The 21332-nt window shown below is 50.1% G+C and overlaps 1 long non-coding RNA gene across 1 annotated transcript in view; it reads right to left on the bottom strand.

The window, feature by feature from the left end:
• Positions 1–21332, bottom strand: part of LOC138850605 (uncharacterized) — a 132381-nt gene that overhangs the window by 41727 nt on the left and 69322 nt on the right. Inside the window, exon 2 of the long non-coding RNA XR_016237186.1 lies at positions 1368–1452. This is a non-coding gene — a long non-coding RNA (uncharacterized LOC138850605). The remainder of the gene's footprint in view (positions 1–1367; positions 1453–21332) is intronic.

The following is a 21332-nucleotide window of genomic DNA, read 5'->3' as shown; positions in this document are numbered from 1 at the left end:
GACACTCTTGGGACGCCTGTATCATGTATCACAGTGCCTGGGTTTGAATCCTGGCTCTGCTCCCAATCCCAACGTCCTGCCCTGCAAGGCAGCAGATGGTGGCTGAAGTGCTTGGGTCCCTGCCACCCATGTGGGAGGACCAGATAGAGTTCTGACCTCCTGGCTTCAGCCCGACCCAGCGCTGGCTGTTGTAGGCATTTGTGGAAATGGAAGATTTCTCTCTGTCCCTATGCCTTTCAAATAAAAAAAAATGTTTTTAAAAAGCAAGCATATAAAAATAAATGCCTTCCCTATCTCACAGGTTATCATTAGATATCATGGTTTTTTTTTTTTCCTTATAGCCAGATCGAATTTATTCATAGAAAATTAATTTGTTGAGGTGGGTGACCAATTGCTGGTGTACACATGATGGAATGAGATATCATTTGTAAAAGTATTCTGTCTACTACAAAGTACTCTTCAACTATAAGGGCTTAGTACTAGGGTTCCCAAAAGACAAATTTGAGATGAATGCACCAACGGAAATGTGTGTGCCTTCTGCCACCTAGTGGCCACAAGAAGAAATTGTTTTATTATTTTTTGAAAAACTAATAAATACTTGTACGTTTTCGTGCAATATTTCAACACATGTACACAGTGTAAGCTAGTCAAACAAGGCAAATAAGTTTTCCATTTCCTTGTCTTTGGAGCCTACTTCTAGTTTTTTGTTTGTTTTTGATATTTAAAAGCAAAATTCATTAGTCGGAGACTTCCAGCCTTAGTGGCACGGAAAGGGGCTTCCAAGAAAGAAAAACACCCAAAATGGCCAGTGGTAGTGGGGGTTTTAAGCACAATTTTGGGAAAAAAAATAAAACCTGACCATCAGATTGACATTCAGTTACAAGACTCCTCCGGGTCTCAGTGGAGCTTCTGACACTTACTGTGAACTGTAGTCATCTTACTGTACTGGGGAATACTAGAACTTGTTATTCTCATAATGTCCCACAAAATGGCCAAACCTTCCTCTATAAAGACACAAGGTGGCCAGCGCTGCGGCTTAGCGGGTAAAGCCGCTGCCCACAGAGCCTGCATTCCGTAAGTGCACTCGTTTGAGTCCCGGTTACTCCACTTCCAATCCAGCTCTCTGATATGGCCTGGGAAAGCAGTGGAAGATGGCCCAAGTCCTTGGGCCCCTGCACCTGCATGGGAGACCTGAAAGAAGCTCCTAGCTCCTGGCTTAGGATCAGCTCAGCTCTGGCCAGCCGTTGCAGCCAATCTGGGGAGTGAACCAGCGGATGGAAGACCTCTTTCTCTGCTTCCGCCTCTGCCTCTCTGTAACTCTGCCTTTCAAAGGCAGAAGACAAAATAATGCTAGTTCAGTAACTTACCTCTTCCTTTGCCAATCCAGAAACTGCCTCCAGTCGGCAGAAGGGAGTTCATGAGAAGACAGAAATAATTTTCACATTTATGCTCCTGGGATAAAGATAAAGTTGATGAAAGGAACCTTGTTAACATCTTTGGAAATGTTGAATCAATCCCCTGAATAAATCTGATTTTTATCAATCTTTACCCAATCTATTAGCATTATCTTTAGTGCAGTAAAGGGAAATATCACCAAAAATATAATTACATTATTATAATTGAACTACAATTTATGACTTGTTTAACTTCCTGGTTTTTTTTTTTTTTTTTTTTTTTTGGATCAGGTTTTGCCTCAGCACATTCATTTAACATGCTAGTAAATTTTTAAGATTCATTTACTTATTTGAAAGGCAGATTAGACATATATACAGACACACAGACACACACACACACACACACAGATAGATATTCCCTCTGCTGCCGGTTCACTCCCCAAATGGCTGCAAAGGCCAGAGCTGGGCCAGGCCAAAGCCAGTAGCCAGGGACTTTGTCTAGGTCTCTCACATAGGTGGCAAGGGCCTGAGTACTTGGGCCATCTTCCTCTGCTTTCCCAGGGCATTAGCAGGAAGTGGGATTAGAAGTGGAACAGCCGGGACTCAAACCAGAGCTCACGCTGTATGCTGCTAGGCTGAGGACAGAGCAGAAAAGCAAGCAAAGTTCCTGCTTCCATTGGCACTTACGTGGCCACGGGAGAGACAACAATGGGTAAGTTTAAGATGCGTTCGCTGATGATGGCTCCAGTGAAGAGAAACGGAGTTGAGGAGGGGGTTTGGGAGGGACTGGCACACACAGCGTTCTCCCCAGCTGGGCGGTCAGGGAAGGAGTTAATTCTTCCAGGTTGAGGGAACAGAAGAGGAATGTTGGACACAACTGAAGAACAGCCAGGAGATCAGTGGAGCGGAGCGAGGTGGCGCTTGGGGATAAACCTGAGAGGTGGCAGGGGTGGCAGCTGGGTGCAGGCCTCGGTCAGTTTCAGAGGCTGAATGAGATATCCAGGCAAGGGGCGAGGCCCTGGGGGCCCTGAGCCATGGAGCCGTACCCCTGCCAGCAACTCTCTCACAAACAAAATCAGGTGCAAAGGAAGCCACAGATGCGGTTCACGGGTGCCTGGGGCGAAACGGTTCGAGACAATGATAGAACCACTCTCTCTCGACAGCCCCGGGAAGGGGCATGGAGGAGGAAGGCAGAGCATGCTCACCCTGAAACACGTTACCGCGAGGCCCAGCATGGCCGTGTCACCCAGAACGCTCCACAGAGAGCTTTCCCAGCGATGGGACGTGAGTTCCCAAGATGCTCTTCAACGCACTAACAGTCCCAGAACCTCCGCTACGGGCAGGAAGGCAGACTGGAGCTTCCAGGCAGGGCTCCTGCTTTAACGTCACTTACAACCAGACCAGCGCAGTACCCCCTAAATACACACGATTCTTATGTGTCAGGGAAAAATCCGCTAGTCCTAGGTAATCCATCCAAGGTCATCATCGCAAGCACGTGAAAAGGTTACACAAGGCGAAGTCCAAATGCCGAGGTGAGGGCAGCATTGAGTACGACAGTTCAGACACTGTTGGGAGGCTGGCATCCCATATCCGGGTGCCTGGGCTTACGTCCTGGCTCCGTTTCCAACCCCGGCTTCCTACTAATGCACACCTGGGAGGCAACAGGTGATAGCTCAAGTGCTTGTGTCCCTGCCACTCAACCTGAGAGACACAGATTGAGTTCCTTGTTCCTGGCTTTGGCTTGGTTTTGGCTCTGGCTGTTGTAGGCAATTGGGGAGTAAATCAGCAGATGGAAGATCTCTTTGTGTCTCTCTGCCTCTGTCTCTCTGTCTCTATTTCTCTGTCTTCCAAATAAATGAGAAAAACAAAATAAAACAAGGAAGAGCCAGAGACCAAGCCACAACATCCAGGAGAAGGGAGAAGGGGCCGCTCTGATGCCTGAGCTGTGGGATACTCATGGTTGAGCAGGAGCTGAGGCACGGAGAACTGGACGGGGTCAGGGACCATGACCTTGGTCTAGGCCAGGCAAGAAAGCCCAGGCATCAAGAGACCATGCCTGGAATTATTGGAGGGAAGCATAACTTGTGACAGTTTAATTCATCTCTCTCTCTCTTTTTTTAATTTTAACTTTTATTTATTTATTTTCATTTCATGTGAAATATACAGAGACTGGGACCAGTGCTGTGGTGCAGCAGTTTAATGCCCTGGCCTGAAGCACCAGCATCCCCATAAGGGCGCCAGTTCAAGACCCGGCTGCTCCACTTCCAATCCAGATCTCTGCTATGGCCTGGGAAAGCAGTAGAAGATGGCCCAAGTCCTTGGGCCCCTGCACCTGCATGGGAGACCCACAAGAAGCTCCTCGATCTGGCTTCAGATTGGCGAGGCTCCAGCCGTTGTGGCCAATTGGGGAGTGAACATTCAGATGGAAGACCTCTCTCTCTCTCTCTCTCTCTCTCTCTCTCTCTCTCTGCCTCTCCTCTCTCTGTGTAACTTTGACTTTCAAATAAATGAATAAATATTTTTAAAAAAAAAGTATAGAGACTGTCCTGGTCCCCAGCGCAAGGTAACCTGGGCATCACTGCTGCGGCTGATTTGACTGTGAGGGATGAACCGTGTCTGTGGCATTGAAAGATGGTGCAGTAGCCACCGAGAGCAGCCATCCCTTGGAGCAGCCACCTGTACATTCACAGGTCGCTGACCCCACGCCAGAGCCTCACAGTCAGCAACTGAGGGCACTCGAAATTTCTAACAAACACCCACCTTATTCCAGGTGATTCGATACGCGCCCAAGTTGGAGATGTTCAGACCTTTTAGATTTGATCTAGAAGGATGCTGTCTGTGAATTTGCTTAAAAAGTCTAACAAAGACAGGAGTCCCAGTAGAGTGGTTGCCAATAGAAGAATGGTCCAGAATCAAGTTTCACTCCAGACCGGGCTAGGGCTTGAATGTTCTGCTGGCAACTAGTTTTACAACACTGAGGACTCTACTTTTTCTGGTGGAGTTCTTTCTATGTCTTCTTAATAAATGTGGGGGGGATTTTTTTCTTCTGAAAAAAAAAGGAAGGAAGGAAGGAAGGAAGGAAGGAAGGAAGGAAGGAAGGAAGGAAGGAAGGAAGGAAAGAAATGTATAGAGACAGACAGACAGAATATACTCTATCCACTGGTCCACTTCCCAGAGGCCCACAACAGCTGAGATTGGGCCAGGCTGAAGCCAGGAGCCTGGGACTCAATTGGGTCTTCCACATGAGTGGCAGGGACTGAAGAACTTGAGCCATCACCTGCTGCCTCCCAGGGTGTGCATTAGCAAGAAGCTGGAATTGGAAGGGGAGCCGGGACTTAAACCCAGGCACTATGATATGGGATGTGCCAAATATCTACCCACCAGGCTGTCGTGCTTGAAACAAGAAGAAAATTGGATCAATTACAGCCCTGCTGGTTGGTGCGGAACTGGACTAGAACAAAGGCTCTTGAGTTTTCAAGCCATTGATTTTGTAGGGCAACACCAGGCAGATGACAATGAACTCATGGAATTCAAAGTTTGGAAGGGCATCTTTTGGAGTGGTTGGAAGCAGAAGGCAGACCTAGGAACCAGGTGGCCAGCAAGATGAAAGGACATAAGCAGGTTGCAGGAGAGTAACTGGCCTGTAGTTTGAGGCACTGGTAAAACAGGTGCAGTGCTGGGCAAGGGTGAGTAATCACCCTGCAAATCTGAGCAAGGGGCACACAGACCAACAGGGACCATCGGGGAGGAGCCCTGGGAGGCATGACAGCGCAGTGGGGATGGCAGGGATCTGCCCATCTTCCCTAATGGTCCCACCATACTTGGTCCAGGGGGAAGGAGAGATTGATACACTTTGAATTTGCTCTTTTATTCTTTAAAAAGTTACATTTTCTGGGCCGGCACCGCAGCTCACTAGGCTAATCCTCCACCTGCGGCGCCGGTCTACGGGTTCTAGTGCTGGTTGGGGCACCGATTCTGTCCCAGTTGCTCCTCTTCCAGTCCAGCTCTCTGCTTTGGCCCAGGAGTGCAGTGGAGGATGGCCCAAGTCCTTGGGCCCTGCACCCCATGGGAGACCAGGAGAAGTACCTGGCTCCTGCCATCGGATCAGCACGGTGTGCCGGCTGCGGTGGCCATTGGAGGGTGAACCAACGGCAAAGGAAGACCTTTCTCTCTCTCTCTCTCACTGTCCACTCTGCCTGTCAAAAAAAAAAAAAAAATGCAATTATTGGGAGATACAGAGATGTTCTATCTTTTTTATATGAAGGTACGCCAAAATGCTCATGAAATGGAATTAAGATATAAGTTTATTTTGCTGCAAAAGATTTTGAAATCAGGACGGCGCCATGGCTCACTTGGCTAATCCTCCACCTGCGGCACTGGCACCCGGGTTCTAGTCCCGGTTGGGGCGCTGGGTACTAGTCCCGGTTGCTCCTCTTCCAGTCCAGCTCTCTGCTGTGGCCCAGGAGGGCAGTGGAGGATGGCCCAAGTGCTTGGGCCCTGCACCCGCATGGGAGACCAGGAGGAAGCACCTGGCTCCTGGCTTCAGATCGGCGCAGCGCCAGCCGTGGCAGCCATTAGGGGAGTGAACCAACCGAAGGAAGACCTTTCTCTCTGTCTTTCTCTCACTGTCTATAACTCTCTCTCTTTCTCTGTCTCTCTCTCTCTCTCTCTCACTCTCTAACTCTGCCTGGCAAAAGATAAAAATAAAAATAAATAAAAATATTTTGAAATCTACGCATAATACAAGGAGTCTTTAAAAAGTTCATGAAAAACTTTGTGTGGGTTTCAAAAAATGTTTGCACTAAAACTCCTCTTTTGATTTTTTTCACAAACTTTAAAAAATATTTATTTATTCACTTATTTGAAAGGTAAAGTGTCAGAGAGAGAGACAGAGAAAGAAAGCTCTTTTACTGCTGGTTCACTCTCTAAATGGCCACAACAGTCAGGTCTGGGCCAAGCTGAAGCCAGGAGCCCAGAATTCAAGTTAAGTTCTCCATGGCAGGGACCCAAGAACTTGACCCAAGTACCTGACCCAAGTACCTGACCCAAGTACCTGTTGTGTGCCAGGGGGTGTGTTAACAGGAAGCTAGAATGGAGGGTAAGATAACCCAGGCACTGTGATTTGGGGTATGGGTGTCCTGAGTGGCAGTTTAACCACTGTGCCGCTCACTCACTCCTGAAGTATGTCTTTAAAACTAGAAATGAGGGGCTGGCACTGTGGCGTAGTGGGTAGAGCCACGCCTGCTGTGCTGGCATCCCACATGGGTGCCGGTTCGTGTCCTGGCTGCTCCATTTCTGATCCAGCTCTCTGCTGTGGCCTGGGAAAGCAGTGGAAGATGGCCCAAGTCTTTGGGCACCCATATGAGAGATCCGGAAGAAGCTCCTGGGTTTGGATCGGCACAGCTCAGGGAGTAAACCAGCGGATGGAAGACACCTCTCTCTCTCTGCCTCTCCTTCTCTCTCTGTGTAACTCTGACTTTCAAATAAATAAATCTTAAAAAAAAATAAAAATAAAACTGGAAATGTGGGCCAGCACTGTGGTGTAGCAGATAAAGCCATTGCCTGCAGTGCTGGCATTCCATATGGACACCAATTCAAGTCTTGGCTGCTCCACTTCTGATCCAGCTCCCTGCTATGGCCTGGGAAAGCAGAGTCCTTGGGCCCTGCACTCATGTGGGAGACCTGGAAGCAGCTCCTTGCCTCCTGGCTTCGAATCAGCGCAGCTCTGGTTGTTGCAGCTGTCTGGGGAGTGAACCAATGGATTGAAGACCTCTGCAACTCTTTCAAATAAAATAAGTCTTTAAAAAAGAGGAGTATGCCTCTACAGACCAGAAGAATTCCCACTTTCCTTGGAAATTACCACTCCCCTCTTGTTAATCAAAGCATTTCAACTTTGTCAGATAAATATCCTTAGGGTAGGAGTCGTGGAGCAACAGGTTGAGCCACAGCTTGGGACACTGCATCCCCTACTGGAGTGCCTAGCACGGAGCTCTGCCTCTGCTTCGGATTCGGATTCTGCAGATGATGGCCCAACTCCTTGCGTCCCCCAAATCCGCCATCCATATGGGAGACCCAGATGGAGTTCCAGTCTCCTGGCTTTGGCCTGACCCAACTCACATTGTTCCAGCCATTTAGGGATGGAACCAGCAGATGGAAGATCTCTCTGTAACTCTACCTTTCAAGTAAATAAATCTTAAAAAAAAAAAATCAGCTAACGAGAGAAACATCATCTTTATTACAGACTCAAAACATAAAACTTTCTTTTTAAGGAATATTTTTAAGGAATAGTTGAACTAATGATGTCCTTTATAAAATCTAGCTTCTCATAAAGTAACATTGCTTTGTCTTTCATTCCTGAGATGCTATTTCACATTTGTTTCTAGTGGAAACAAATAACGGGTAATTGTTAGCCAAGTATCAATTGTGGTGCCTCACTGGTTACAAGCAAAGCACTCCTTTTGATTATGGTTCATATAAAACAGTCACTCTCCATTTAAAACATGTTTGATACATATTTCCTAAGTAATGGGGGAGTAAAGTCAAATCACCAGAGCCAAGTTTTTAATTCCGTAAGCCACGTAGTAACTTCCACACCTGACAGAAGGACAGAATTTGGCCTGAAGAACTTTAATTCACAAAACTGTGGCAAACTTTGTAGTTTTCAAATCGGACTGTGGACTCTGGCGGACTAAAAAACAAATGACAGGAGCCAAAATAAGCCTCTTTTCTTTATGAAGTAAAAGAAAATTTAAATGCAAAAACACATTTGGTTGTTGTACCAGGTTCTCAGCCAAGTGGCTGAGTGAGGTGAGTGGCTTTTGTATGCTAATGAGTAACTGGAGCTGGGGGCTCCTGGGTGGCTCCGGGAGTGGGGGGGATCCTCAGAAACATCCAGCAGCTGATTCAGTGGTGACAGCTTTCAGCCCCACCCTCCGGTCTCCCCACCGGGCAAAGGCACTAAAGATGTTGCCTTCCAACAGCCAGACCCAATCACCCACGACTGAATATTGAAATGTTAATTAAAAAAAAAAATTAACCCAGGGGTTCCAGAAGCCTCATGGTTGGGACGGTTGGTTGCTGGCAGAACCACACCTCTCACCCTCCTCCCCTTTGCACCTCATCCGCTGGGCTTCTCCCGGGCTGTGTCCCCGGCACTAATCCTATAAAGGTAAGGCAAGTGTCTGCTCAGCTCCTGGAAGCCCCTGAACCTGCAGTTGGCTGGGCAGAAAGGTGGGCACTGTGGGCACCTCTTTGCGGCCAGTGTCAGAAGTGCAGCAGTCTTGTGAGACTGATCTCTTAACCTGGGGCACGTGTACTAACCCCCAAACACTGGTGTCAGAATTGAGTTCAGCCCCCCCCACACACTGTGGCACAGTGGGTGAGTCTGCCCTTTGCAGTGCTGGCAGCCCACACTGGTGCTGGTTCAAGTCCCGGCTGCTCCTCTTCCAACCCAGCTCCCTGCTATTGGGCCTGGGAAAGCAGCAGAAGATGGCCCAAGTGCGTGGGCCCCTGAACCCATGTGGGAGACCCAGAGGAGGCTCCTGACTTCATCCTGGTCCATTCCCAGTCTTTGCAGCCATTTGGGGAGTGAACCAGTAGAAGGAAGATCAATCTCTCTCACCTGCAGTGCCGGCATCCCATATGGGCACCGGTTCGAGACCTGGCTGCTCCACTTCCAGTCCAGCTCTCTGCTATGACCTGGGCAAGCAGTAGAAGATGGCTCAGGTCCTTGGGCTCCTGTACCTGCATGGGAGACCCAGAAGCTCCTGGCTGCTGGCTTTGGATGGGCACAGCTCCCGCCGTTGCGGCCAACTGGTGAGTGAACCAGCAGATGGAAGACCTATCTCTCTCTCTCTGCCTCTCCTTCTCTCTCTGTGTAACTCTGACTTTCAAATAAATAAATAAATCTTAAAAGGGAGGCGGGGCGTGGTATTCAGGAGACTATGATGTCCTCTGCGAATTAGTACGGCCACCAGAGGGCACTCTTGATCTGACCAGGATAATCTCCAGGGAGCCTGGCCATCCCGACCACCAGTTCCGGGACTTAGACTCTGGGCCGCAAACTGCAGTGCTTCAGCCCCTTGGATAGGTTCTGTGCTGCCAGGCAGGGACAAAGTGAAATCTTTGTGGCCAGGACTCAGTTCCAGCTCAGAGACCAAGGGACCTCTAAGACTCTCACAGCCTCTCCACCGATTCTCCAGGGAGATCCCGAAAAGCCCCCACTGCCACCACCTCCTTACATTCCTCTGCCGAGGCCAGAGGCCCCTCATCTACCAGAGAGTCCACCACCACCTGTCTCACCCGGCCACGACCCGAGGAACCTGAACAGATAGGGAGGCAGCTCCGTTCAGCCCAGAGCCAAACGACCACAGGGGGCCCCATCTCTGTGTCACAAGTCAGGGCCGCCAGTGGCAGTGGTGGCAGGAGCAGCAGCAGTGTTCTCAGAGAACCAGTACTCCTGCACCTGCGTGAGGTCAGAGGGCCGCAGCACATTGACCAAACGTTGCTATGCAAGGAGGAGAGCCGGTCTTTTACTACCAACCGTTCTCCACCACCGACTTACTCAACTGGAAGCACCATACTCCTTCTGACTCAGAAAAACCTCAGGCCATGATAAACCTAATGGAATCCATCTGTCAGACGCGCCTACCCACTCAGGGAGACTGTCACCAGCTCCTCCTGACTCCTCGACAACCAGGAACCTAGGGTAAACACTGGGGCCCAGAAATGGTTGGTGGCACACACGCCCTCACAAGCCATTTAAATGCCAAGCCTTGGGCGGAGGCCACCATTCCTGAAGAGGACGCCCACTGGGACCCAAACTCAGAGGAAGGGAGAGGCAGCCTAGAGAGAGTGCTGCAGGCTCTCTTGAAAGGGATTAGAGGGCTCCAGGCTGTGGTGCAGTTGGTAAAGCTGCCGCCTGCAGTGCTGGCATCCCATATGGGCGTTGGTTCGGGCCCTGGCTGCTCCACTTCCGATCCAGCTCAGCTCTCTGCTGTGGCCTGAGAAAGCAGTGGAAGATGGTCCAAGTCCTTGGGCCTCTGTACCCACGTGGGAGACCTAGAAAAAGCTCCTGGCTCCTGGCTTTGGATCGGCGCAGCTCTGGCCGTTGCAGCCATGTGGAGAGTGAACCAGCAGATGGAAGACCCCTGCCCACCCCACTCCCGCCTCTCTTTCTCTTTCTGTGTAACTCTGACTTTCCAACAAATAAATAAATCTTGAAAGAAAGAAAGGAAGGAAAGAAGGGAGGGAGGGAGGGAGGGATTAGAGCAGGAGCAAAGGAGCCAATGAATAGGCCCAAAACTACCTGGGTCCTCCAGAAGCCCCGTGAAAGCCTGTCCGATTTCTGTTTTTCTTTTTTCTTTTTCTTTTTTTCTTTCTTTCTTTTTTTTTTTTTTTTTAGATTTATTTATTTATTTGAAAGGCAGAAATACAGAGAGGGAGAGAGAGATGTCTTCCATTTGCTGGGTCACTCTCCAAATGGCCACAACGGCCAGAGCTGCACTGACCTGAAGCCAGGAGCCAGGAGCTTCTGGGTCTCCCAGGTGGGTGCAGGGGCCCAAGGACTTGGGCCATCTTCTGCTTTCCAGGCCATGGCAGAGAGCTGGATCAGAAGTGGATTGGCTGGGACTCTGACTGACATCCATATGTGATGCCGGCATTGCAGGTGGTGGCTTTACCCGCTATGCCACAGCACAGGCCCCAGCCCATCCGATTTCTATGAGAGACTGTGCAAAGCATTTTGGCTGTATATTCCCTTTGACCCTGAAGCCCAGAAAAATCAATGGATGGTGAATGCCATCTTTGTAGGCCAAGCGCAGGGTGACACCAAAAAAAAAGTCCAGAAACTCAAAGAATTTGCCGGAATGAACAGTACCCAGCTCTTAGAAAAAGCCAACAGGGGCCGGAGCTATGGTGTAGTAGGTTAAGCTTCCGCCTGCAGTGCCGGCATCACATATGGGTGCTGGTTGGAGTCCTGGCTGCTCCTCTTCTGATCCAGCTCTCTGCTATAGCCTGGGAAAGCAGTGAAGATGGCCCAAGTCCTTGGGCCCCTGTACCCACACGGAAGACCCGGAAGAAGCTCCTGGCTCCTGGCTTCTGATGGGCCAAGCTCCAGCCATTGCAGCCAACTGGGGAGTGAACCAGCAGATGGAAGATCTCTGTCTCCACTTCTGTCTCTCCCTCTCTGTAACTGCACCTTTAAAATAAATAAATAAATAAATAAATAAATAAATAAATAAATCTAAAAAAAAAGAGAGAGAGAGAGAGAGAGAGAGAGAGAGGAAGAAAGAAAGAAAGAGGGAGGCCAGACAGTGGACTTTATCTTGGACACTGGGCTGTACTCAGGAGTCACCAGACCAGCGGGTCCTATGTCTGAAAAAAAGTCCACAATTATGGGAGCCACTAGGACTTCCTCAGAGCACCCCTTCTGTATCCCCCAAACCTGCTCAATGGGAGGACATCATGTGGGACGTGAGTTCTCTACGTGCCTGCGTGTCCGGTCCCTCTTTTGGGACGGGGCCTGCTGTCCAAGTTGGGGGCCCACATTACTTCCTGTGTTGATGGCGGCACTGTCCCAGCCTGCTGACAGGAAGATGAAGTGCTGTAGGAGAGGCCTCGCTGATCCTGCTTTGTCACGATTCCCCGAGAACGGAGACTCCACTTTCAGCCCGTCAGGAACGTGGACCCTGCCCTGAAAACATGGGGCTCCCGCTTCCCTGGGGTTTGGGCTGAGAGAAACCTGCCCGGACTGGCTGCCGACCACCCACCCGTGGCAGTCGAGCTGCTGCCTGGGGCCCACCCTGTGAGGGCCTGACAGTACCCCTTGTCCCAGGAAGCCGGCATTGGCATTCAGGCTCATCTCCAGAGACCAAGGGAGTTCGGGCTGCTCAGAAAGTGCCGAGCATCACAGAATACTCCTCTGCCAGGCGCCCACGACTACCGACCTGTCATGGAGCTGCGAGCCATCAGCCGGGCCACAGCAACCACTCATCCGGTGGTCCCTAACCGCTGTACTCTCTTGGGCCTCACACCTGCCGAGGCCCAGTGGCTTACCTGTCTAGATCCGAAGATGGCTTTTTCTGTATTCACCTGGCATGGGTAAGCCAGCCCCTACTCGCCTATGAATAGGAGGGCTCTGCCACCAGCCAGAAGGAACAATTAACTGGACCCGACTGCTCCTGGCGTTCAAAACCCCATGATACTGGGGGGGAGGCCTGGCAGGTGACCCGGCCCAGCTCCCCGTGCACACTCCTACAGCGTGTGGACTATCTGCTCCTGGCAAGCACAACCTCGGAGGAGTGCGATAGGGGAACGGAGGCACTGCTGGATCTGCTCCAAGGGCTGGATACCGAGTAGCCCCCCAAAAGGCCCAGGTTTGTCAAAAGGAGGTCAGATACGTGGGGTTTCAGATTTGGCCTTGGGGCCCGGATGGAAAAAGGCAGTCTGGGCTGTTTTCAACTCCAAAAACCTGGAGGCGGGTCTGAGAGTTTCTGGGGGTAGCTGGCTTCTGTTACATCTGGATCCCCAGTTACTCATGGATAGTCAGACCCCTCTATGAAGTTACAAAGAGGGGAGAAAAGAGACCAGTTGAATGGGGACAACAGCAACAAGAGGCCTCTGTTATTCTTATAAAGGCTCTACGAGGCCAGCGCCGCAGCTCAATAGGCTAATCTTCCACCTTGCGGCGCCGGCACACCGGGTTCTAGTCCCGGTCGGGGCGCCGGATTCTGTCCCGGTTGCCCCTCTTCCAGGCCAGCTCTCTGCTGTGGCCAGGGAGTGCAGTGGAGGATGGCCCAAGTCCTTGGGCCCTGCACCCCATGGGAGACCAGGAGAAGCACCTGGCTCCTGCCTTCTGATCAGCGCGGTGCGCCGGCCGCAGCGCCCCAGCCTTGGCGGCCATTGGAGGGTGAACCAACGGCAAAGGAAGACCTTTCTCTCTGTCTCTCTCACTGTCCACTCTGCCTGTCAAAAAAAAAAAAAAAAAAAAAAAGGCTCTACGAGAGGCCCCTCCCTTTGGACTCCCAGGTATGACCCGTGAATTCAACCTGTTTGTCTATGAGAAGAAGGGGATGGCCAAGGGAGTCTGATCCCAAAATATAGGACTCTGGCAGCTACATGTGGCCTATCTGTCCGAACAGTTAGACACAGCGGTAGCTGGGTATCCACTCTGCCTACGAGCCCCCACCAGGCTTCCTCTGCAAGAACCCCTGAGACCGTCTGGAAACTGACAAAACACTGAATCCAGCCACCTTTCTACCCACTGAGCCAGGTCCTGCAGACCATGACTGCATTGAAACCACTGATGAGGTTTACTCGAGCCATCCAGATCCCACGGACGAGCCCCTGCCATCCCCAGACCGTACCCTCTACGCTGATGGAAGCGGCTTCCCGTTGGCTAGAAAGCATCTGGCAAGGTATGCAGTTGTAACTGGAATTGAAACAGTAGGCAGGGGCCCTTCTGATGAGCTGGTCTGCACGGCAGGCAGAGCTGCCAGCCCTAGTCAGAGCAAGAAACCAAAACTCGAGGTATACCTTTGCCACCTTCCACATACAGGGAGCCCTCAACAATGAAGGAGGACCCCTCACTGCAGGGGGAAAAGCCATTAAGAACCAAACTGAGCTCCTACACCTCCTGGAAGCAGGTGCTGAGCTCCTACAGCTAAGCTGCTGTCACAGCACACTGCTGGGGACCAAAAGAGGGAGGAGACCCCATAACCCAAGGACACCAGAAGGCAAACTCAGCAGTGGCTGGCAGCCATGACAATGACACCTCTGGCCCTTCCTGGCAAGATTTTGATGATCTTGTCCCTGCCTGAGCACCCAAAGTATGCCCCAGAGGAAGAGAACCGGGGCAGAAAAGGGTACCAAGAGTGCAGGCAGATGGTGGCTTCTTCCTGACAAGTGCCCTTTTGTCCCAGACCACCTGGCCCATCCGCTGGTTTGTCAACCTCATGAAAACAGCCACATGGGAAGAACAGTGTTAGAGACTCTGGTAAACCAGTATTACTATGTGGCCAAACTCCTCACACTTTGCAGGAATGCAACTCAGAGATGCCAAACTTGTGCCTGCAACAATGCCAAACAAGGGAAACTCTCAGCCACCAGGAATACAAAGGACTGGACAAAGCCCATTCGAAGACCCATAGACCTCACTGAACTACCACCCAGCAGAGGATCTAGATACCTGTTGGTCATTGTACTTACTCAGGGTGGAGGTGGTCCCACCAGGATGGAGAAAGCCTAGGGCTTCCCACCAGGACAGAGAAGTTACTAGGGTTTTGCTACATGAGATCTTACCCAGATACAAGATGCCTATCTTTATTGGGTCAGATAGTGGGCCTGCCTTTGAGGCTGAGATCACACAAGGGTTGGCAAAGGCCCTACAAATTAAACGGAATGGGTACATAGCTTATCCACCTCAGAGTTCAGGGACAGTTGAGTGCATGAACCGGACCCTGAAACAAACCCTAAGTTTTGTCAGGAGACCCAGTTACCCTGGACTTCAGTGCTGCCCATAGTTCTCCGAATGAAATGCTCAACCTGAACAGGACTCAAGCTCTCACTCTATGAGATTCTGTTCCACAGGCCCCTTCCCCTTATAAGATTCCTAGAGATAGGGGAAACATGGGCAATTTAAAAATTCATGCCCAACTACAGCTCCTGGCCAATACTAAAGCCTAGGTACACCAGTAGATGTTAGAGAGACTTAATCCAGTGTCACCTCACAGGCCAGGAAACCTTGCATGGGTAAAAGACTGGCACCAGGGACCCCTCCAGCCCACAGGGAAGGGACCCTACCCAGTGCTTCTAACCACCCCTACAGCTTTAAAAGTTGCAGGTATAGATGCCTGGATTTACCACTCTGAGTGAAGGCTGCCATCCCACCCTAGAGTTCTATCAGGTGGGTGGTGACCACAGAAAGGCCCCCTCAAAGTCACCTTCCAAGTCCACTGCCCTGCTGTGACCACACCAGAGGCTGGTCAAGCTATACACAGTGGGAGCTTCAGGAATCTACAGCCCTGCTCCAGTCTCAAAGCAGGGAGCTGGCTGGTCAGTGCACAGTGGAAGCCTGGAAAATTCAACAAGGGGCACCTAAGAAGTAAGGTCACGATGCCATCCTATTCCATTGGGACTGATGATACTATGGACCTTGCTGTTTGATCATTGCCTCAACAGAGAGCCACCTACTGTCTCCACAAGGAGCAGACTTACATAATGGGACCTCCGCCAGAATGTTATATCTGTTACCCTGCCATTCCCCCGACAAACCTGTTCCTGCCCCATCCCTTTACCCTCTGCTACAGATCCTCCAGTCAAAAAGGGAACAGGGGCCGGCGCTGCGGCTCACTAGGCTAATCCTCTGCCTTGTGGCACCGGCACACCGGGTTCTAGTCCCGGTAGGGGCACTGGATTCTGTCCTGGTTGCCCCTCTTCCAGGCCAGCTCTCTGCTGTGGCCCGGGAGTGCAGTGGAGGATGGCCCAGGTGCTTGGACCCTGCACCCCATGGGAGACCAGGAGAAGCACCTGGCTCCTGGCTTCGGATCACCGCGATGCGCCGGCCACAGCGCACCGGCCGCGGCGGCCATTGGAGGGTGAACCAATGGCAAAGGAAGACCTTTCTCTCTGTCTCTCTCTCTCTCTCACTGTCCACTCTACCTGTCAAAAAATGCAAAAATAAAAAAAAATAAAAAACAAAACAAAAAGGGAACAATGGCATTGCCACCATGCCCTTGTGCCACCACTTACTCCCAATGAACAGGCTTGACCAACTGACTGCTGGGGGATTTCCCCAAATATACCCTCAAGTCACATAAACCAGTTCCCCATATGTGGTCCTAAGTCATGTAGGCTGCAGGTTGAACCCACCAATTTTGTAATAGTTAAGACATGATGCTGATGAACCTATAAATATTGTGGGGCCGGCACTGTGGTGTAGCAGGCAAAGCCACCACCTACAGTGCCAGCATCCCATATAGGTGCCGGTTTGAATCCCAGCTGTTCAACTTCCCATCCAGTTCTCTGCTATAGCCTGGGAAAGTAGTAGAAGATGGCCCAGATATGGGCCTGCACCCCAGATATGATTTTTTAATGTATATTTTCTTTTATTTTTGCAAAAGATTTATTTATTTTTATTTATTTGAAAGCAGGAGTCATAGAGAGGCAGAGGCAGAGAGAGAATGAGAGGTCTTCCATCCACTGGTTCACTTCTCAGAAGGCTGCACCGGCCAGAGCTGGGCTGATCCGAAGCCAGGGGCCAGGACCTCCTTCTGGGTCTCCCACGTGGGTGCAGGGGCCTAAGAACTTGGGCCATCTTCTACTGCTTTCCCAGGCCATTAGCAGAGAGCTGGATCAGAAGTGGAGCAATGAGGACTTGAACTGGCGCCCACATGGGGATGCCAGCACTGCAGGTGGAGAATTTACCCACTACACCACAGCACTGGTCCCTCATAAGAATTAAATTTAGGATTTAATAAGGGTTTTTATCTTGTCAAGATGGAAATTAAGAGAACCAAAGAGGGCCGGCACCGCGGCTCAATAGGCTAATCCTCCACCTAGCAGTGCTGGCACATTGGGTTCTAGTCCCGGTCGGGGCGCCGGATTCTGTCCCGGTTGCCCCTCTTCCAGGACAGCTCTCTGCTGTGGCCTGGGAGTGCAGTGGAGGATGGCCCAGGTGCTTGGGCCCTGCACCCCCATGGGAGACCAGGAGAAGCACCTAGCTCTTGGCTTCGGATCAGCGCGATGCGCCGGCCGCAGCACGCCGGCCGCGGCGGCCATTGGAGGGTGAACCAATGGCAAAAGGAAGACCTTTCTCTCTGTCTCTCTCTCACTATCCACTCTGCCTGTCCAAAAAAAAAAAAAAAAAAAAAAAAAAAAAAAAAAAAAAAACAGAGAGAGAGAGAGAGAGAGAGAACCAAAGAGAAGACAAAAGAATTGAGGGTTGATTGCAAGAAGAGATTATCATGATCAAAGCTGGTTAAGAAGAGGCTTTTGGGCTGGTGCCGCGGTTCACCAGGCTAATCCTCCACCTGCGGATCTGGTACCCCGGGTTCTAGTCCTGGTTGGGGCGCCAGATTCTGTCCTGGTTGCTCCTCTTCCAGTCCAGCTGTCTGCTGTGGCCCGGGAAGGTAGTGGAGGATGGCCCAGGTCCTTGGGCCCTGCAACCGCATGGGAGACTAGGAGGAAGTACCTGGCTCCTGGCTTTGGATCCGCACAGCGCGCCGGCCATAGCAGCCATTTGGGGGGTGAACCAATGGAAGGAAGACCTTTCTGTCTGTCTCTCTTTCACTGTTTAACTCTGCCTGTCAAAAAATAAAAAATAAAAAAGAAGAGGCTTTTGGTCGGGGAGGAGTGAGAAGGTGCAAAGATTATTGATTCGTGGTCTCTGTGAGGGTGCAGGGTCGTGGGCTAAATTCCCAATTTCTCTTCAGGGATGGAAGTCAGAAGCCCCATTGAGGTGTGGTCCCCCATGTTCTTTTGGAGACGGAGGTCAGTCACCCCACTCAGCTCCTGGGGAATCCACACTTGGGCAAACAGATGCTCCTTCTCTGTGCTAGCTCCTTTTAGGCGAGGCCACAGGCATCCTTCTAACTCCAGAGGGCAAGGGATGTTTGAGGACGCCAGGACAGGCTTCAGCTCTCTGCGTCTGCTTCCCATGCCTGTTTCATGTCTTCATTGTAATACAGCTCTACCATGCTAGATGCAAAATCAGCATTTAGTGTCTTCCAATATTCTATGACTTACAGATCTTGTTTAAAGAGTTAAGGACAGAATCTTACAAATTTTCCCAAGCTGATGTACTAACATTTTCAGCTTTGTGATAGTCCCATAAAAAAAAAAAAAAAGTATGGCTTCATGGGGCTGGTGTTGTGGCACGGTGGGTTAAGCTGCTGCCTGTGTGATACCAGCAGCCCATATGGGTGCTGGTGCTGGTTCCAGTCCTGGCTGCTCCACTTCTTTTTTTTTTTTTTTCCTTTTAATTTTTTTTTAAGATTTTATTTATTTGAGAGGTAGAGTTACAGACAATGAAAGGGAAAGACAGAGAGAAAGGTCTTCCTTCCGTTGGTTCACTCCCCAAAAGGCCGCAAAGGCCGGAACTGCACCGATCCGAAGCCAGGAGCCAGGAGCTTCTTCCCAGTCTCCCATGTGGGTGCAGGGGCCTAAGCACTTGGGCTATCTTCTACTGCTTTCCCAGGCCACAGCAGAGAGCTAGACTGGAAGAGGAGTAGCCAGGACACGAACTGGCGCCCATATGGGAAGCCAGCACCGCAGGCAGAGGATTAATCTACCGTCACAATGCCAGCCCCATTGCTCCACTTCTGATCCAGCTCCCTGCTAACACACCTAGGAAAGCAGCAGAAGATGGTCCTAGTACTTGGGCCCCTGCCACCTATGTGAGAGATCTGTATGGTTCTAGGCTCCTGGTTTCTCCAGCCTGGCCCAGCCCTTGCTGTTTCAGCCACTTGGGGAGTGGATCAGCAGATGGAAGATCTTTGACTCTTCCTCTAAGTAACTCTGCCTTTTAAATAAATAAATAAATACATAAATAAATCTTCAGAAACTTTATGGCTTCTTTCCTCACAGGCAGACATGGCCTGTGTTAATGCTCTCCCCCAAACTCTTTGTAATTTATACTTATTTAAGACGATTGCATTAAGTTAATTCATTATTTACTATGCAAGTTCATATATTTCCAATTTTTAATCTTCTACACTTTACATTGTATATGAGGAACATATAATTAACCATGTTTAATACTATTTCCAAAATAAATTTGTTAAAAAATAACTTGTTAAAGGCAATTGTAAGCTTGTACCTACTGACAAACTATACAATTTTGTTGTCAAAATAATTTAAGGGTTGAGGCTGGTGCAGTGGCATAGTGGGTAAAGCCACCGCCTGCATTGCCAGCATCCCATATGGGCGCCGGTTCAAGTCCCTGCTGCTCCTCTTCCGATCCAGTGCTCTGCTGTGACCTGGGAAATCAGTAGAAGATGGCCCAAGTCCTTGGGCCCCTGCACCTACGTGGGAGACCTGCAAGAAGCCTGGCTCCTGGCTTCGGTCTGGGCCAGCTCCAGCTGTTTCGGCCAACTGGGGAGTGAACCAGCAGATGGAAGACCTCTCTCTCTCTCTCTCTCTCTCTCTCTCTCTCTGCCTCTCCTTCTCTCTGTGTAACTCTGAATTTCAAGTAAATAAATAAAAATTTTAAAAAAAATTAAGGAGCCCACATTGTGGCATAGCAGGTAAAGCTTCTACCTGCAGTGCTGGCATCTTATATGGCTGCTGGTTTGGCTCTGGGCTGCTCAACTTCTGATTCAGCTCTCTGCTAATGTGCCTGGGAAAGCAGTGGAAGATGGCCCCAAGTACTTGCACCCAAGTGGGAGACCCAGAAGAAGCTCCTGGCTTCTGGCTTCAGTCTGGTCCAGCCCTGGCTGTTGCAGCCATCTGGGGAGTGAACCAGAGGATGGAAATCTCTCTGTCTCTCCTTCTCTCTCTGTAACTCTGACTTTCAAATAAATAATCTTTGAAAAAATAAATTTTTAAATACTCAATTTCTTTTTTTTTTTTTTTTAATGGAGGGGCAAGTGTTTGACCTGGCAGTTAGGCTACTGTCTGGATGCCCACATCCTGTGTCTGAATGCCTAGGTTTCAGTCCCGGCTCTGGCTCCTGATTCCAGTTTCCTGCTAATGCAGACCCTGAGAAACAGTAGTGATGGCTGAAGTAATTGGGTCCCTACAACCTATCAGGTCTCCCACATGGGTGGCAGGGACCCAACTCCCAGGCACACTGGTGGGAGCTGGATCAGAGGTGGAGCAGCCCAGAGCCAAACCAGTGCTCATAACAGCTGCTGACATCACCTGTGGCAGCTTAACCTACTACACCACAACACCAGCCCCTGGATTCTTTTTTTATTTTAATGTAGCTGTAAACATTTGCTGAGGAATCCAATCCTTCTTCCCTTGATTGGCTGAGTTGATTGGATATTAGATGAAAGAATAGATGGCTGAAATGTTTGCCCTATAAGATTAGAGCTGCCCTTTACTGAGATGGGAAGATAGGGTGGAGCAGTTTGAAGGGAGACAGGAGCTTGGGTTTGGACAAATGAAGGTGGTCCTGAGACCTTCCACGTGGAGATAGCCTGTAGGCAGTTGGGTAAATGAGTCTGGAGTTCAGGAATAAGGCGCAGGACAGATGAATAAGTTTGAGAGCCAAGAGCAGATAGCTAACTCTCAACAGTGAATGTACTGCCGAGGGTCCATAAACAGGGAGCCCCCAGGACTCAGCACCACAGCATTTTGACAGTGAGGACAGAGGATTAAGAAAGATCCAATGAGGAGCCAGCCCTGTGGTGTAGTGGGTAAAACCACCGCCTGTAGTGTGGGCATCCCATATGGGTGAGGGTTCGAGTCTCAGCTGCTCTGCTTTCGATCCAGCTCTCTGCTCTGCCCTGGGAAAGCAGTGAAAGATGGCCCAAGTCCTTGGGCCCCTGCACCTATGTGGAAAATCTGGAAGAAGCTCCAGGCTCCTGGCTTCAGAACAGCCCAGCTTGAGCTGTTGCAGTCATTTGGGGGAATGAACCAGAAGATGGAAGACCTACCTCTCTCTTTCTCTCTCTCTCTCTCTCTCTCTCTCTCTCTCTCTCTGCCTCTGCCTCTCTGAAACTCTGCATGTCAAATAAATAAATAAATCTTTAAAAAGGAAAGAAAGAAAGACCCTATGAGAACTGACTTTTGGAGTTAGCAACAGAGGAAAGATTGATCTTCCATTTTTGTAAATCTTCCATCTATGTAAAATATTGCCTCTCAATTTCCACACAGAACCAGTTGTCTTTAACTCCGAGTTTTAGGGACACTTGTGAATCTGTTGTTGCTAGGGAGATCAGAAAGATGAGGTCTCCTTTTCTTGAATCTAATACTAGAATGAAGGATGGAAACTTT

The sequence above is a fragment of the Oryctolagus cuniculus genome, chromosome 7, assembly GCF_051225735.1.
Source record: "Oryctolagus cuniculus isolate XC-2025 breed Fujian yellow rabbit chromosome 7, ASM5122573v1, whole genome shotgun sequence".
NCBI classification, from domain to species: Eukaryota; Metazoa; Chordata; class Mammalia; order Lagomorpha; family Leporidae; genus Oryctolagus; species Oryctolagus cuniculus.
Note: the sequence above shows the minus strand (reverse complement) of the source record. Positions and strands in the feature narration are given on the sequence as shown.